Source organism: Epinephelus moara, chromosome 4 (assembly GCF_006386435.1).
Source record: "Epinephelus moara isolate mb chromosome 4, YSFRI_EMoa_1.0, whole genome shotgun sequence".
NCBI classification, from domain to species: domain Eukaryota; kingdom Metazoa; phylum Chordata; class Actinopteri; order Perciformes; family Serranidae; genus Epinephelus; species Epinephelus moara.
In genome coordinates this window covers 18044609-18062703 of record NC_065509.1, presented here as the reverse complement: position 1 = coordinate 18062703, position 18095 = coordinate 18044609, and the positions used below count along the sequence as shown (strand labels likewise).

General features: G+C 40.2%; 1 protein-coding gene across 2 annotated transcripts in view; it reads left to right on the top strand.

Annotated features, from left to right (window-relative positions):
* Positions 1-296: 296 nt before the first annotated feature.
* The window catches only part of LOC126388861 (glutamate receptor 3), a 170557-nt gene continuing 152758 nt past the window's right edge, over positions 297-18095 (top strand). For both annotated transcript variants that reach the window (XM_050042194.1, XM_050042193.1), the window contains exon 1: positions 297-562. The gene's annotated coding sequence lies outside the window, so the exon portion shown is untranslated. The remainder of the gene's footprint in view (positions 563-18095) is intronic.

Genomic DNA, 18095 nt, shown 5'->3' with positions numbered 1-18095 from the left:
ACCCTGGAAACTTAATGAAAGTGTCAGTCAGTCAGTGGAGGATGAATGCAAAGAGGCTGAAGTTATTTGAATGACAATGATTAATTTACCCCCCAAAAGTGACAGATAACAAAACACATAAATAGCGTTGAATAGCCTTTTCTTTAGAGGCAAAGCCTATTTCATTATGTGGCCTACATCCGCAGTAGTTCACTCTGGCGAACACAGGGAGGCGCTGTTGCACACTCGCCGGATGTAAGCATCATTTTAGACAGTGAGCTAAACAAATTACAGCTGTATGAACTTTTAATGGTGGAAACAGGCTACAGAATCAACATTTAACTTAAGGAACCAAATGACTAAGCAGACTACTACAATTACGCTTAAGAGGATGGTGAAACAGACAGCTATGCTAGCTAGCACGCTAGCTAGCTACTCGCTGATAGCATAATTACGGCACCCCTGGGAGCTTCATTTTCCAAGCTAGGATATATTGAAATAAGATGAGCCAAGTCTTTATGGTGCCCTGTATGGTGGTGGATATTTCTGCAGAGGAAGGCAAAGAATAAACACCTGGTTTAAGGTAAGATATCTCACCCTGCTGTGTGTTTTTTGCTGCTTAAAATTAGTAGTAGCCTATAACAGTTCCCGTCAGGGGCGTAAACAAAGATAGTGCAAGCAGTGCAGCTGTACTGGGGCCTGTGAGATGGGGGCCCATAGAGAGAGTGGGCCTTCCAACAATGTGTTAGGTGGAGAATGGGCCCTTATGAGTGCTTGCCACTTTGAAAACATGCCTGTGTTCTAAGAAGGACTCTCATTAAATTAACAATAGTCCCATTTGCTATATATATGCCAGTGAAAAAGGCAAACCTATCTCTGTCATGATTTCATTCATTCATCCATTCATTCATTCTCCGTAACCGCTTGTCTTGTTGGGGGTTGCAGGGGTGCTGGAGCCTATCCCAACTGACATTAGGCAAGAGGCATGGTACACTCTGGACAGGTCGCTAGACTATGGCAGGGCTGACACATAGAGACAGACAACCATTCACGCTCACATTCACACCTACGGACAATTTAAAGGTCTCCAATTAACCATACATGCATGTCTTTGGATTGTGGGAGGAAGCTGTGTACCCGGAAGAAACCCACTCACACAGGGAGAACATGCAGGGGCTCCCCCACCCTGGGTTCGAACCAGGAGCACCTCTTGCTGTTAAGTGCTAACCACTGCACGGTGTAAAATAGTCAATAAAATAGCATCTATAACAAAATGATATGTGTATTCTATAACTATAAACCAACTATTCTAAAAATCAGCTATTCTGTAACTATAAATAAACTATTAAAATTGTTAAACTAGATAAATAATTTCTTAATTTCTTATTTCCTTTGGTATTTTTTGTTAAATACAGGTATGCAATGATGATTGCTGGGTAATACGTTTGTGAATGTTATCCAATGTCAAGTCTCAGATCACGTGACGAGGCAATATGTCCATAATAGTGTGCACTGGGGGCCCATCAAAACTACCTTGCGCTACTGGCTCCAGTATCAGTGCTTTGCTCAATGGTAAGCAATTGGCAGCAGCCTGTGTGTTGTTCAAGGCCAAAGCTATACTTGCAGGTGCCAGTAAGTGCAATCTAGGTTTGACTGAGGTGGCAGACTGACAGATATGGACGGAGAATACAGAATTATTTTAGGATTTCTCAGAGAAAGTCACCCACATATGGTGAGTGATTGACTGGCGTGCATGGAGCAAGCTGCTGTGTTTTCTTTGATGGTAATTTTACTGATTAAAACCCTGTACTAATACATAGTGGTGCTTTTATTCTGGATAATGCATATTCAGTGATTGAATAGCATTACCATACTGTATATGTTTTGTACTAGTAATTGTTTTTTGGTGTTTTGTTTTTTTCTTTGGCAATCCCCCATAAATATCATGTTTTCATTTGCAGATCACAATACAATAATATAATCAAATGGTTAATCCTAAGAAGGGTGAAATAAAGCAAAGTAATGGTAAAAATAAAACAAAATAAAGTGCATAAATACAAAACACACATACATACAAATACACACATACACAAGTGCATCAAACACACAACCAAATAGACAAGACAGAGGTAACAAGACATCTTAGCGCACTAAGCTGGGACACCTAAAGGCAATACATTGACCTTATAACATGTCTTTCAAAGATTCAGCAGTACTGCACCAGGCATTTAATATTTTCTCATTAGCCCCATTAATTTGAGCTGTTGAGAGCTCTCTGTATGTGACATCCAAAAAGGTCCAAGCTCTGATAGTAGGAGAATGAGGTGGCTTCCAGCAAGTTGAAATCATTTTCTTGGCGGCTGTCAGTGCGGCTAAAATCCCACACTTTTTGAGTTCGGAAAGGTTAAGAATTGACAGGTTATTTAGCATCAACACACACATAGTTACAGGCGCTGTTTCATGTATCAGATTAGATAGTTTGGTTGTGACATTGTTCCAGAATTGTTCGACAGGAGGGCAGTCCCAAAACGTGAAGAGACGTGCCCTGAGCTTTCCTTGAGCACAGCTTACAAGTATTGGCTCCCAGTCTCGAGGGTGAGGAGGACTCCACAGGCTTCTTTGTTGATTGCAGCTTCATCCTCTAGACTCAACACTGCAGAGATGTAGTGAGTCAAAGACACTAGAGAAGCTGGAGTGTGTGTTTCTCTACATATGTCCTCTTCTTTTCTCTATGCATGAAAGAAGTTGTCACATTTTTGTATTGCTGCACCACTGAATTATTCCTATTTGTTGCTATGATATGGCTGAGCACTTATATGTTTCAAGGGTGTCATAGATATTTAAGATGTGTAGGCAGACACCACCACACTGTTAAGCAGAGCTGTAAATAGGCTGCTGAAGTAGCAGTTGACTGTGCTCAGTATCTTTGGCCATGATCTTTTCAGATCTCACTAATTTGGCCTCGGTGCAAAATTATGTTTCATTCAGACCTTTTCTAGCTTTTTGTATTTCTGCTGCAGTCTTTCCAGTGTCAATTATACCTTTATTAAAACCACCTTAAAGGTCAAGGCTGACAACTCTTGGAAGAACATGGTGTTTAGACTTGTCTGTCTGTGACTCGATGACTCACACTGTATACAGAGGGAGGAACAGAGCCTATAGGAAGCCAACAAAACGTCAGAAGCGGAGACAATAAAGCCTCTTTTAGTTTAGTCTGAGGCACTGAAAGCAGAGAAACTGATCGTGTAATAAAATGAACAGTTGCATACTTTAGTGGAGTCGTGCTGTTATTATTTGAGGCAGGCATCTCATGCTACATCTCACTCCTGCTATTGTACGTACAGTAGAAGACATTGACGTGTGCCAGTTGAAATGCATTGTTTGCTGCTCCAGCCCCTCATCTCTAATTATAAAATGCCAAACTTCATTCTGTCTGGTTCTCTTTCTTGTAGGTCGACAGCTAGGCTGTTCATGCTTCATAGCACTTCCCCCTCTCAAGCTATTTCCCCCCTAGCCTAACCTAATATTGACTGGAATAGGAAATTCAAAGCTGCTGTAAACATTCAAATGTCTGGCAAGCCCACTTCCAATTTCACAGATACAGGCCTGGGAGTTATTATGGAAAAACAAACCGCAATCTTGCTGTGCATTAAAGAGAAAAAGACAATGCTGTTTTGCTTTCTGTGCAAGGTCCTCCAATCTTGTACACCAAAGAGGCAATATTTTATGGGGAGAGCAAAATCAAAATATCTCGTTGATTTGTGTTTTCTCAATAACACACCATTTTACAGGTTAATGCACTGCCTCTGCAGGGAGTTTGTTGAAAATGATGGTAGTAATTGGCATTTAAGGAGCCAATGTTTACCTCTAAGGCTTATCTCAGCCGGGGTCAACCCCATGCCTCGCTACAACTTGAGTGATTCTGCCCCTCCTGTACTAGCAGGCCTTGGAGGGGTCAGAAAACCATGTCAATGTGTCTCTCAGTTTAATTCTATTAAGCACAGGTTCAAGCTCCAAATTAAAATGCAAATTACCTCCGTAATAAAAGCGAGCGAGAGTACAGGCAGAGATAAGGTACATCCTTCCCTTTTATTGCCGGCGCTTATGAAGTACAAACCTCTTTTTAATGTAAAACTTAATTTAATCCTGAAGAACAAAGTGTCTCAAAACGCATTGTCTCACAACAGGTCCTGTCCAACTTGTGTCATGTTTGAAACAAAAAGGAATGATGGCTTCAAAGCGTGTATTGTGTCTTCTCTCATTTTTCCACTGCGGATAGTTCTTGAATTACTTGGACACTTTCTATGCAATTGTTTCAGTAGAATTACTGTAGGTTCAGCTGCATCTTTAATTCACACAAATGTGTATCTGTCGTAAAGCTAAATCTTACTCGCTGTATCTAAATATCCTAAAAAAACAAATCACATATGACCTGAAACGACCAAGGGTAACCTGATGAACCTAAGATTAGCTAAACCCCCAGGAACAGTGTCAGGTTTTGAAGCCAATTTGACAAACGGTGGAATTACAAGTTCCGGATCCACCATATGATGCCATGATGCCAAAAAAGGCTTTTCCCCATAGACTTACATTGGGAAAGAGACTTCTTTGAATTAGTGGATACATTTTTTTGAGTTTCGCAACCCCCACAAAATGACTCTTGGTTGGTCAGATAACATTTTAAAATTCTACAAGAGTCGCACCATTAACTCATTGTAACCCCCTTCAAGTTAGCGGAGCGCTAAACTGGAAACTAGCCACTCGAACTACGAAGTCTTTAGTGTGCCTGCTCTATGGGCCCACAGATGCGAGAGACCAGATAATTTTATACCTGGGAAGTCAAACTTTTTTGGCCTCATGTGCCACTGAGCAGCTTTCATAGGAATGTATGGGGCCCCACCTCCAAACGCTGTATCCAGTTCTCTATACATTCATGAGTTTAGGCAAGCTATCATCAAAATACGACAATAATACAGTTTCCTAGGCCGGCTTTGCTGCTTTCTGACAAGCCAGCTAACAATAATGATAAGTAGTAGTAGTGGTGATAAGTAGTGGTGCTAATATAAAAAGGGATTAGTCAGAAACATAAATCTGTGCCTCAGTAAGTGGATATAGACCGTCTGTTTGTGAATGCATTTCGTGTTCAGTTGTCAGAATGTGAGCAGTCTTCCCTCACTGTGTTTTGCCCCCTTGGTTCCCTGCAGCTTACTCAGTGAGAGCACTGTAGCTTTTGGACACATGTTACCAAGTATATGAGGTGAATGTCAGCATCAAGGAGATAACAGCTTGACGTCTCGCTGGTCTGTTATCACCGTGCAACGCTCCAGAGCAGCACAGCTGCAGGAGCAGAAGTCTTATCAATCCCTGAGTTAAGGTGAGAGAGCAGCAGAAGGATGAGACTCGAAAACCAACTAGCATGAGCCCTCCAGGCTCCCCCCAGCGACACCCTCTGACTCCCCACGCGCAGATAGTATGACTAATATTCTGAAGGCCCGACCTTTGCATTCCTATAAGGAGAAAAAGGGGGGAAAACAGTGTCATAATCCCAGCTCTTTAGTCATCCAAGGACGATTAGTGTGGTGCCCTATGACACAGAAGGTGACGCAGACTCTTTGACGGCTCAGTGCATACAAATTAGGGCTTTTGCTGTACAAGGTAGACAAACTGTACACCTCAATTATAGGTCACCTTAAATCTCAGGGGTGAAAATGAATAAAGTAATTAAAAACAACAAAACATGCCCTGCATAAACAGAGAGGAACACTGTGAAAGATAGATAAAGAGATGCGGACATGCACCAGTGTCTCCAGCACATGACGCTGATAGCATCACCTTAGTTATCTTTCATCAAATATACAAGACAGCATTGCATATTGTTCATGGTCACAGTGGGTTGTTAAAAAATCCAGTATGGCTGCGCTGAAACGAGCGGGGCATTTAAAATGAACATATTTTGTTTTATGAATGAACATCTGGTAAATGCCTGCGAGCAATTCTTCACCTTTCCCGTGGATACATTACTTTAACAGAGCGGTAAACAATACATAATAGATAACTCTTGTACTGTGAAGTGTTTTGGCCTATATCAAGGCCGTGTGTACTTGCAGTAGTTGCACGTCACAGGCTATGTGAAATGACAGTGAAGTATTTCGGTATTTACTTAGTGCTGCAGTGGCTCCTTCCTTTTCAGCTCGGGCTGTGTGTGTGTAATAAACACCAATGTATCAGTAAATACCCACACTGTCATCTGGGAGGAAAAAAAAATGCTAAGTGCAAACATTAGTGTGATGATTATATACATTTGTCTACCATCCAAGATTCTGCATACGGTTTATACGGTACTGTTGCAGCTATGTCTTTAATATGGGGCAGTTTAATAAGGCCAAAATACTGCCAATCAATGAGCAGGACTGATTTGTTGCATTATTGATTTTTTTATATGAGAAATAAATATTTAAAAAATCAAAATCAGTGCAGCAATTCCACGCATTTTTCTGCCTTGTCAAAACTAGTCACCAACACGTTGGTCGGAGAATCAGGTTTGTTATGTTAGTACAGGCTAATGTAGTGTTGAGTCACTGGCCTAAAGCAGAGATGATGAGTAGGCTGCAGACGTCTGGTAAGCTCACCTCCTTCTTTCATTTTCAAGCTTGTATTCTTCAGCCCCAACCATGCTGACTCATGTTACATCACTTGAGGCAATTTATCAGAGTTGACGCAGCTTCATCTGGACTAGGGTTGCAGCAGTACACTGTGAAACTTTATATGGTGGTCTAAAAATTGGTATCTATCATATTGTGTGCATGCGTTTATCTACTTTATTGAAAAGAAATGCAACTGGAAGGAGTTTATCTGTTTGCACCTCCTTTCCACTTTTACTGCTTGTCAGATTTTTTTATACATTCTTCCAGGAGAACAATAGTTGCAAGTTTCATTTATAACAGAGCGCGTGTTTAACCAAAAACCCTTCTGTTTTTTGTTGTTTCCTTTAAGAGCCATTGCTACAGCTTATATTAATGATAAAATGTAATACTGTATACCGTGCAGTTTTGGGCTCGTTACTCTTTCCAAAAGTAATAATAATATTACATTTCATCCACCACATATCCAGCCACAAGCTTCATTACTTCTTTGTAGCCTATAGGTGTCCACGATTAAAACCCAGTTTTGGTTGTTTAGCCAGTGTAGCCCTACAGTCGATCTCTGCAGCCAAGAAGGGCTCACCTTTGGCAGGGTCCTCTCAGAGAGCTCCTAACTTAGCCTAAAAATTCCTAGCAAGGAATCTTAGCTTAAAAGTGATTCAGGAAGTTTCTGAGAGCAACTCTGAGCAAGGAGGGGACAGAAACTTTTATCTTTGTGAGGAGGTGTGGTTGACCCCGTTGCTAGGTATGACGCAGTCTTCTAAAAGCTGTGATTGGTTGTTACAAAAAGGAAAAAAGAAAAAAGAAAAAGAAAAACGTTCCTAGTAATGAATGGACAGTGAAATCAACTGATCATGGAACTTAGACTGTATTAAGAAATGTGTAATCGTGAAAATAATTTTATGTCATGTTGATGAAACTCAGCAAATTTAAATGAATTGTTACACAGCTTCAAAATGTTTGAACCTACCTCATTCACATGCTGATTATTATATTGATTTGCTTATTGTGATGTTTACTCGCCATGCTGGTAATTTTACTACTTAATCTATTTGATATTAATGGTGGACGCAGACTCAGCTGTCAGCAATTACTGTGATTGCTGGCCTCCTTGTAAAAAGCGGTTTGATTTGGCAGAATGACCAAAACAACGAACGAAATGGAGAAAAAAAGAACGAGAAAGCCGAACTGGACAGAAGAGCAGTGGCTGCTGTTGGCACAGCTGGATTGGAAAGAGTTTTAGTGCGACTACCTGCAGGAACAGTTTTCCTGTCATCTTTCCTTCCAGCACAATCAAAGTAATGGCAATATTTCCAACCGCTAAGGTAGGCGTTTTGTGACTAGCTTGCTGCTTTATAACGTGCATGTGCAGCACAACAATTACAAAAATGAGTCCAAGACAGTAGCCATGTGATAACACAAGTAACACTGGTTCTGGGGTAACTGTAATATTATGACTGAAATTTCAGTAGTAATAAGTTACAGTAACTGCCACATAACTGCGCAACACTGACACCGTGAAACCATGAAACCCTTATATTTTCTGAGGCGGTTATCGTACTGTAAAAATCATAAACCGTTAAAACCCTAATTTGGTGGCACAAAAGGCTTTATACAACTTTTTTCATATATGCAGTTGTGCTCTCCAGGATCTTTGATGTTTCAAATCGGTCAAGTCCCTATTTAACTGGTTACATTATTCCATTAGTGTCCCTACAATAGTACTCCCCATATTAGCCAGATGCTACATGTAACATTGTACACTTCTAACATGCAGATTTTGTCCTTTAGCTCCATTAAAACAAGTGAAATAACAGAGTTTTAATATTATAGTCTAAATAAATAGTTTTCTCACTCCATTAAAAATAATTAGTTTTAAAACTGAATTTGTTTTGAATGCGAAAGAGGAGAAGTAATTTCTATTGACAGCATATTTCCCCATAATTTCTGAATTATTCCGTTCTGTTGATGTTATGCATTAAGGAGTATGAAATTACTAGATGGATCTAAATTAACTCAATGTTTTTCTGAATGAAATCAAGCTCTCTGCTGTTGTGTTGACCTTACCGACACGCGACCTTCTGTTCATATTCTAACATTCATTATGAAAGGCTCGGGGAAGTGCTTGCTCATAGGGTTCTGGTATTACATAAGTGACTGTGCAGACATTGAGGGCGAGCCAAAAATTAATCGGCACGATTAATTACAAGAGCCATATGGTCAGCAGTGTCTCAGTGCCATTTCCAGTTAGGCTGCTTGGGAGGTGCTGAGAGGCCTGCTGACATTTGCACAAAGTCCCTGAATCCAACATCCATGTGCGGCTACAGTCTCTGTCTGTCTCACACACACTGGCACAAACATATAGTTTAATATATAGTATTATACCGGTCAGGATTGGTCAGATACACCAGGTCTTTCAACTGCATCACATATATTACCATATTCAGTGTGATAATTTCTAGTAAATATCCTCCAACATCCATTCATCATTCGACCATGAAAATATGTGATGTTGATGCAATATTTAAAACATTGCTGAGCACCCAGAAAGAGACAAGTCATTAGAGACCAGACTTCAAAAGAGGTCACAGGTTTTTTTTCCCTCTCCTCCATCTAGCCACAGTGTTTGAGTATGTATGGGAAAAATGGAAATTGAAGTTAATAACACCGGAGAAGATTCAAGAGCTTACTTAATCAAAATGACAGGTGATCGTACACCGTTAAAAACGACAAAGCAGAGGATGGCACCAACACACTCCTCAGAAATTAGATGGATATTGTCCCACCTGCCAAGGGCTGTGTGAGTCATTGCAGACACTGGTTAGATGCTGGTGAGTGTACTGTATGCACACAAGCCGTATTAATCATGCATACATTGCCATAGGGAGAATGTGGAGTTTTAGCTGAACTCTATATCTTCCTGCTGATAAACAGTTTGTTTGGCCAGAGGTGCGACATGTAGGAAATTCAGAATAATCATAAGCTGCAGAGTTGTTCAAGTAGCATCAAGCCTGCATCTGCAAATACTTGTAATGTGGTGTTGTGTTGCATAATTGAACAAATCCGATAATCAGAAAGGGTATTGTGTCTGCGGTGATGTTGTTCTAGAATCACATACATTTTATTAATAACAACACCACTGGAAAAAAAGGTTATTTTTGAGCAGGAGGAAGAAAGACTTGGAATAGACCCTAATTAAAAATGTATGTATTAAGGTTAAATGTGATAATGGAGCCGCTCATTTTCAACTTCAAGTGGAGTTATCAATGTTATCAATATGTGATGTGGTGCTGAGTGGCTAGTGACAAGGTCCACTGTAGATAGCCAATCACAGCAGAGTAGTACCAGCCAATCAAAACACTTAAGCATGGGAATGTCATTTACTCAAAATTAGGGCTGCCCCTGATTAGGAATTTTCCTAGTCGACCAGTAGTCGTCATTTAGGGCCATTAGTCGACTAGTCGCCTTCACATTTATGATATTAATTTAAGTATTACATTATATATTTTGGGTGGGGCAACACAATGGTTGGAGTTCAAGGTGTGAGAAAGAATAGTATCAGTAACATTGTTAACACTGTGCTACATTACAGAGAAATACAAACCCTACTAATGAACCTTCATTAATATAGGCCTATATTTTATCTACAAGTGCACGTCACACACTGAGCGGGCCGCCTGTTAATGGCGCTGTCGGCAAAGCAGTAATGATTGTGCTAAGTGGCTAATGGACATGTAGCTACTTCCATGTTTCAGATACGTCATATTTGTAGTCGACCAATGAAGATGAGTTTATGTATCACCTTGGGTTCGTCCTTCACCTTCTCAAAATGATCCCACACTTTGGATTTCCTGCCTGACATGTTTTTAACTAGCCTGTGTAATAACCGCAGGTACCAGCCCTGGAAATTAGGGGCCGTACACATGCTGCATCTTTAACTGCCTATAAAATGCGAGGTCAGGCGCTGGGCGCTACTTTTGTGCCTTTTTTGTGCCAGCTGTCAAGGGTACAGCAGCAGCAGGTTGCATCTGAGGTTGAAATGCATTCACAAACATATAGTCTATCCACCTTGATGAGCATCCTATAGCCTATTTACCTGAAATCCTAAGTGCAAAGTTGATCGTCCAGGCGCTGTTTATAAGTGTGTAGGCCTATCGTCCGTGGGACAGATGTAAAGCTCTGGGTAGCCCTGCACTAACATGATCAACTTTTCCATTATTATCAGACTGAAATTTTACGGAAGAAGGGAAAGATATCCGTCAGCTGTGATTGGTTTGTAACATGACTCTTGTCTGGCTGCTGAGCGTGGCCTCCTCCTGTGTCTGTCCTTTCGAATTACATTCCAACATGGTCCACTCATGTAGGTTTTGATTTATTTTGACAAGGCGCAACTCCTGATAGAGTTTCACATTTTGTTTTGGGGCTTTTTTGTGACTAAGCAACCAATGAAATCTTGCCGACTAATGACCTGTCTGGTCGACTAACGTTTGGTCGACTATTAGGGGGCAGCCCTACTCAAAATCATGTTCAATACTACTTCTCATTGCTGTATGCAATATAGCATTAATCGTCAGGCACAGTCTGCTTTTATCACCATTTTAGTTCATTTGTAGTGAATCTTGTACTGATCTTACTTCTATTGTCACTCTATTAGGCATTGGCTTTTGCATTTGCTCCTTCAAAACACTCCTTATCTTGTATATTTGAATATTTTGCCGGATATTTAATATGCTGTTGCTTTTAAAACTAGGCCCAGTGGGTGACCCTGACCCGAGAAACTCACCAGTTGTTCTGGTTGTGAACGTTAAATTGTTGTCACTGTACTTAGTGTTACTAGAATTAGAAACATTCTCTAGCACAAGAATTTACTTAGGCATAAATAAAGTTCTATTGAATCAAACTGGCCTCATAAAATATAGAATAAGGCCTTAATTGGTATTGAAATGTCCTAAACCAATCCTTTAAAAGTTTTAAAAATTCTCAGACATGGGAAATAGGATTTTATGAAGGTTTCTTTTTCTGACGTTGCATTGTAAAATCTCAAAATAATTGGCAACATCAACTGCAAAAACCAAACACGGACTGCTCAGAGCAGAGGATCCAATATCTAATAGCTAACTATCATTGTACTCTGGACGTGCACATTCAAAGAGAACTTGCTATTTAACCAAGATTTCGCGGCACAGCAATGCACAGGCAATGCATATGATGCTTGGTGTATTTTATGCAAAAAGTTTTTCAAACTTGGCATGTTGGAGATTCAAGTCAGCGTATTTCCATAAGCAGAGTGAGAAACACAAACTTGCCAGTAAACACCAGGTATCCCCCAGTTCTGTTCTTCCCTCGCCTCCACCATGTATTATTATGTTACAATAAACATTTGGGCAAAATTGTTGTCAGTTCATGTTTTGTTTTCTCAAAGTTCTCAAATTTCTTTTTGAGTGACGTAAAAAAGGTCCTAAAAAGTCTTAAACATTACCAGCCTTAAGCTGTAGCAACCCACATAATGCCCGAGTGATGGGAAACTGTAAACAAACTGGCATGCAGAGATGAGTTGGTATAATTAACTTTTGCCAAATCCTGTCCGAAGTATGGCAAACTCCTCTTTCTTTTCAAGAAAATTATTGCCTTCTGTTTTTATTTATGTTTTACACAGCGTCTTAACTGTTTGGAATTGGGGTTGTATATCTCTGGCCTTAAGGTCTTCACCTCAAATACGCCCCCTATTAGATAAACACTTGTGATTGGTACGACACATCACTGCTGTCCAAAGCAGATGGGGACCAGATGCATCTGCCAGAGGAAACAAAACACGAACTCGCAGATTTGTCTGGTTCCCAGGCAACTAAAATCCATAATAATAATTATAATAAATATAGGTGTTATTACTGCTGTTGCTGCTGCTATTTTCTTTTCTTTATAATTGCGAGAGAGGCTGCCAAGCGCCGAGTCAATGAGTGATGACATCCTCGTCTTCAGTGTTGACAATGTTGGCAGTGTTCAGCGTTGGCTCTCATTCATCAGTTAGTTATTGTGGAGCACTCAGCATTGAAATTAATTATGTGGTCAGTGTGTTCAAACTGTTAACGCGGACCTGAAATTTTCACTGATAAAACTATTTTAATATTCATGCCCATACTTTGTTGACTGTTGCTACCTTAGGTTGGTGCAGTTTTATAAATGAAGCTTTGTAATCAGTGTCGCCCATTGTTTACAATGGTGGTGCCCTCTAAAGCGGTGACAGGCAGAGAGGAGGTGCTGAGGGAGGCAGCTATAAAAACAGCAGCAGCAGCAGCAGGCCAACATGTGATTCATTATATGGAATATATCAACAGGTTCTCTCAGTAATTATTTTTCTGTCATTTTTTTTCTATAAACTGTAAAAGTAACTGTAGTATAGCTGACATTGTAGCCTGTTTTCCCCCTTTTTATTATTTATTTTTACATAGCAATGTAAGCTGACCATCCTAGTTCACTGAATGTGGTGGTGAGGGTAATAACTTTACATTTGGAACATCTTCCTATTAGCTTGTAACTTCATGTTAGGACACACCATTTTATATAAATCATACATCACAATGAGGGGGCACGCAGGCAGAAGACAGATTAAAGGAAATACCTGAACAGTTGAGTGTCCTTATAGGGCACCAGGGTCAGTGAATGCTTTGATGGGTTTGAAAATTATATGACTCATATGCTATTGACAGTCACTAGCTGAGCTGAGCAGCTATTGGGGACTTTAGACGGACTTGTTAGACAGTGCTCTCCACAACCAGCATCAAAACACCAAATGATAGAATGACTTTGGGGAAAATGGTGTTTAATTGCTCCAGCAGAGCTCCAGAGAGTTGGAGAATCTCGCTGAAGCTGTTCTGGAGTCCTACACAAACACACTTTATCTTGGTTTTCCCTTTAATATGTCACCCATCTGTACTTTATATTGTAACAACAAGCTGCGATCAAATGCTTGATGGAATTTTAGCTCTTTCACTGAGAGGTTTTTGATAACAAGCCATGTTTTTATATACCTGATCCCTTGAAAGTCGATCGAGGGAAGCTGCTCATTTGTCAAAGGGATCATACAGTTATGCTGTGGTCGTACTGGGCAGCTTCCAGGTGTGAGTGGGTGTAACTGCTGCTGAGTGCGCTGGAAAAAAAAAAGCAACCCCATCTCCAGCCAAGATGTTTCGCAAGACGCTGCATTATGTTCAGTGCCAACATCTTGTCATTACTTATTTCTGCAATATCTGCGTGTGGTAACTAATATACCACATTTGCATTGATGGGCAACATTTAGACAGCCTGTTCAGCATGTTCAAACTCAGGTAGTGTTGTGGTGTGTGATGCCTTATCTTTGATTGTCTGAAGCAAACAAGTAATTAGATGTGTTGTTTGCTAGTTGTTGGTAATTGTTCTGCCGGTATTTGGCAAGATTTAAATGATTTGACCATCTGTATAGTCTTTATTCTGATGCCAGGAGTAAAACAAGCTCTTCTCTTGCACTTTTTTGTAGGTATGCCTACTATAACCCATGTAATCATGAGCCAGTAATTCATATGTAACCTACATAATTGGGAAGGCTGCTATCACGGGAAAGACGGGAGTAGTATGGACCTTTTCAAACTTGACAACAGAAACATTCTTAATGGGTCCCTTTGTATTTTCTTTTGAAATAAGTAGCTGGCAGGAAGTAAACAGGACCCAAAGCTGTTGCCCAAGAAACAAAATAACAATGAAATTGTCTATAAAGAGCGAAAGTCTGTGTAAGGAGGCAGGCTAGAGTGGTGGATGTGTCAAACATACACAGGACTTTCCCCCAGGACACCAGTGTTCGTTACCTGTAACTGCAACCAAGTGAACTTTGAGTTATTTTAAGGTACGTCATCACCATGTTTCTTTTCCTAAACCTAACCTAAGTAACTTTAAGTTAAGTATGTAAAGTTAACCTTATGTGAAGTATGTATGGTGGGGTGCTCCTTTAATGCAGTGTGTGTTCCAGGCATTTAGTGCTTGTAAATGCAGCCCAGTCCTGCCTCCTCTCTGAACCACACCCCTAATTAGTGCCAGATTATATAAGGCCCTTGGTGGCTGGGCTCATTCTTTTGGCTCCTGTCCTCTTCCCTGTTGTGGCTGGTTGTTAACAGCTTTACACTGATCCCTTATCTGCGCACAATGCATGTGGAAACCCTGTTGTCCTGCCTATGAATGATCCTGTGTTAATGCCCTATATCAGAGGTGCCTTATAGTTGATTTGTGTAACTTGTACTTATTTCACTGTTATATCAAACCAACTGTGTTCATTTGTTTGTAATTCTTTTTGTAGAAGCTTTTTTCAGAGAAGCAGAGTGCCACCTTGTTAGGAGGCTAGGCACTTAATGCAAGTAAAAGCACCAAGACACACGTGTAGATTGCACCATTTTGTTGTGAGTATTGCTGTGTTGCACCTGAGGTGAATAGGTGACATCCATGGGCACTCTTCATTGTGGTCTGCCTCTCCACGAGTGGCCTCTGCTCACTTCCCCTAGTTTTGCTTAGTTTAGTTTTGTCTTGGACTGGATATTTTATCTCACTTGTGGTTTTAGATTTTGGATCAAGAATCTTTTAAGCTAATTATAATTTAAAGTATTTTTGATTCCCCCTTATTGGTATTTGTGTTGATTTGCCTTTGTTTTTTTGCCTGATGTTTTTTTTCTATTCTCCCAGCAGCTCCAGACTGCTTATTTGCTCATTTTTGCTAAATTCAGTAAAACATTTGGTTTATTTTGACTTCATGTCTCTGTGCTTGTTTCAGTAAGGAGTCTTTGTGCCCTATTCCTTATTTTCAACTCAATTTACAGTTCTTGAAAAAGTATCTCCTGGGGTGTCATTCCCCCAGGTGGCGTTGTCGGTACTCTTCTTACTTTCCCCACTTATTTCCCTTTGTCACATATGTAACATGATGACATCATTGTATCATATGACCTATTGTTTGAGGATACATTGAGTAAAAAGTAAGTAAAACTTGGGTCAAGTCATAGTCTGTAGAGCCCTATGAAATCCGTTTTATTTTTCTCCAAATTCTCCAGTGCTTCGTTAGAAACGGACAGGGTTTTGCCATCTTTTCTAATGGGATGTCGGCTTCAGCACACACAGCCACAAAATCCTCTCTCTCTCCACTCTCGGCTTGCGTCCGCTGACTTGAGAGAACCGGTGATGCATGTCTGTAGGCTCGTGGTTACCTGCTTGTTAGCATCCAGCTGGTACTTTTCCTTGTTTTTCACATGAGTTTTGGACAGCAAGTTGTCAGTGCACATATTTTTATGGGTCCAGTCAGCAGTATGTTGACAGAATTTACAAAATAACATATCGCCTGACACGTAGTAGTCATTCGGGAACTGTTCGGCTCTAAATTTTGGCGTTAGCGTGGAGTTTCTTAGTTTTTTAGCAGATGGCGATTGCAGCGGCCGCTTTGACATGCTGAATTGTTTTGGAAGGGGAGGGGCTGTGGCGTAACGTTACTGGGTGTGCAACGCATTAGTGGTCCCCCAGGGTAAATTTCCCCATTCCTTTTCCCCACAAACAGTATTTTGGTGAAATTATGTCAATTCCACGTTTAATAGTAAATTCCGTGTTTATTGGTCAATTCCGCGATTCCGTCTGCGATTCCGTGATCGCGGAAATCATAAGGCCCTAAGTTTGTGTTTTTAAATTCCTGCGTTTCCTCATAAATTGCTTGGACATTTATCGGTATATTTTTTGCTCACACTAGTGAAGGAATAGTACAATGAATAATGTATCGATTATGTACAAGACTTTATTGCACGTATTCATGTATATTTATCTACAGTGTGGTTGAATAAACATCCAGTAAGGTCAAATTTGCCTATTTTCAGAAATTTGAATATTTTGGAGGGACCTCCTGGACCTACAGCTCACAAGGTTAATCAGAAACTGAAAACATGTCCTAACAAAATCAGTTCTCAGAGGAAGTAGTGACTCATTATAAAAATCAATTAACAAATGTCACACATCAGATTAATTCATCACCAAAGCTGAAATAGAAGGGAAAAAATCCCATCAAATAATCCAGTGTGGTCACTCTGAGTGCAGCACTAGTGAACTGTGCCACACTGATGTTACACTGATCTCTAACTAACACTTCCTGTCTTCTTCCAGCTAGCTGTGGAGAGTGTTAAATCAGATGAGGACTTGTCAGACCCAGATCCAAATACGCTTGATTTTCCGAGCAGTGATTGACAACAGCTCCTAATGCCCTAGGATATTCTGTCTTCCTACCATTCCAGAGAGATAGGACTGAATGACGGCTTTTCTCTCTCTTCAACAGCATTTTACTTATTAATCACATTGAGAGTATGAACCGTGAAATGAAAGCCATCCCGCTAAACTACTCCGGCCTTGACTAAATAAATGGTCCTCCAAGGGAAATAACTTTTCATGGGATTGGTTTGGTGGCAATATTCCGAGACTATGCAAAATACCCCAAATATGCTGTAAATCAAACGTTGACATAAACCTTCGAAGCTGCTTCTTTTGCACTGAAGAACTTTAGATTACTGGAGATAATTTCCAAAATGACCAAAAATAATCAAAACAAGCTTCAACTATTGCTCGTGCAGTAGACATTTAATTATTCAATTATTTTACTTGTTTTATACGCATAATGTTGTAGTCCAGGAAAACTTGGCATGTCTGTAGTTCTTGGCAAGATGTTACTACTTTTGATAATTTAAGGGGGATGTGGCCCAGATAGGACAGAGAAGATGTATGTATTTTACAGTGCAGACAGCTGAAGACAGACTCCATAAAGAGGAATCATAGAGGCCTTGAATATACTGTATGTGATCACCTCTAGCTGCAAGTATTTTCTGTCACACTCAAGTTACATTTTATAGTAATGTAGTGGTCACAGAATTAAAAGCACAATATGGAATTTATAATGTTCTGTTGGTATCATATCATGTTTACAGTCAACAGACCAAACATGAATTTGAAGCCAGACATTTAACACCAAAACCCTCCCCAACTCCCTCTGAAACCACATTTCTCATAACCATGTACATACAGTATGGCCTAATACGGAGCGGTGCTTGGCATCAGCATTGCCATACTATATGAAAATGAGTCAGTTGCATCTTTTGATTCATTTAAATGAGCTCAATGAACTGTGAAAAATGTTAATTTTCTTCATGGGGGCCTTTTGTGTTCCACATCCCTAAGGAAATGGCAAGAATACATTTCAGAAGTTGGACTGGCTCGAGCTTGGTTCAAATTCAAAAGTGATGTCACTCTCTGGGCACGGTAAAGCATGTCCTTATTTTAGGTGAGCTCTGCTTCACTGATCTTGCATGGCACTTTGGGTCCAACGTGGAGGCAGTTAGGTTTGCCTGTTTAACACTTGGTGCGTCTCAGGGATAAAGAAAGAAAGAAAATATAGAAATACAGGTAATACAAGTATTTGTCAGAGAATGCACATAC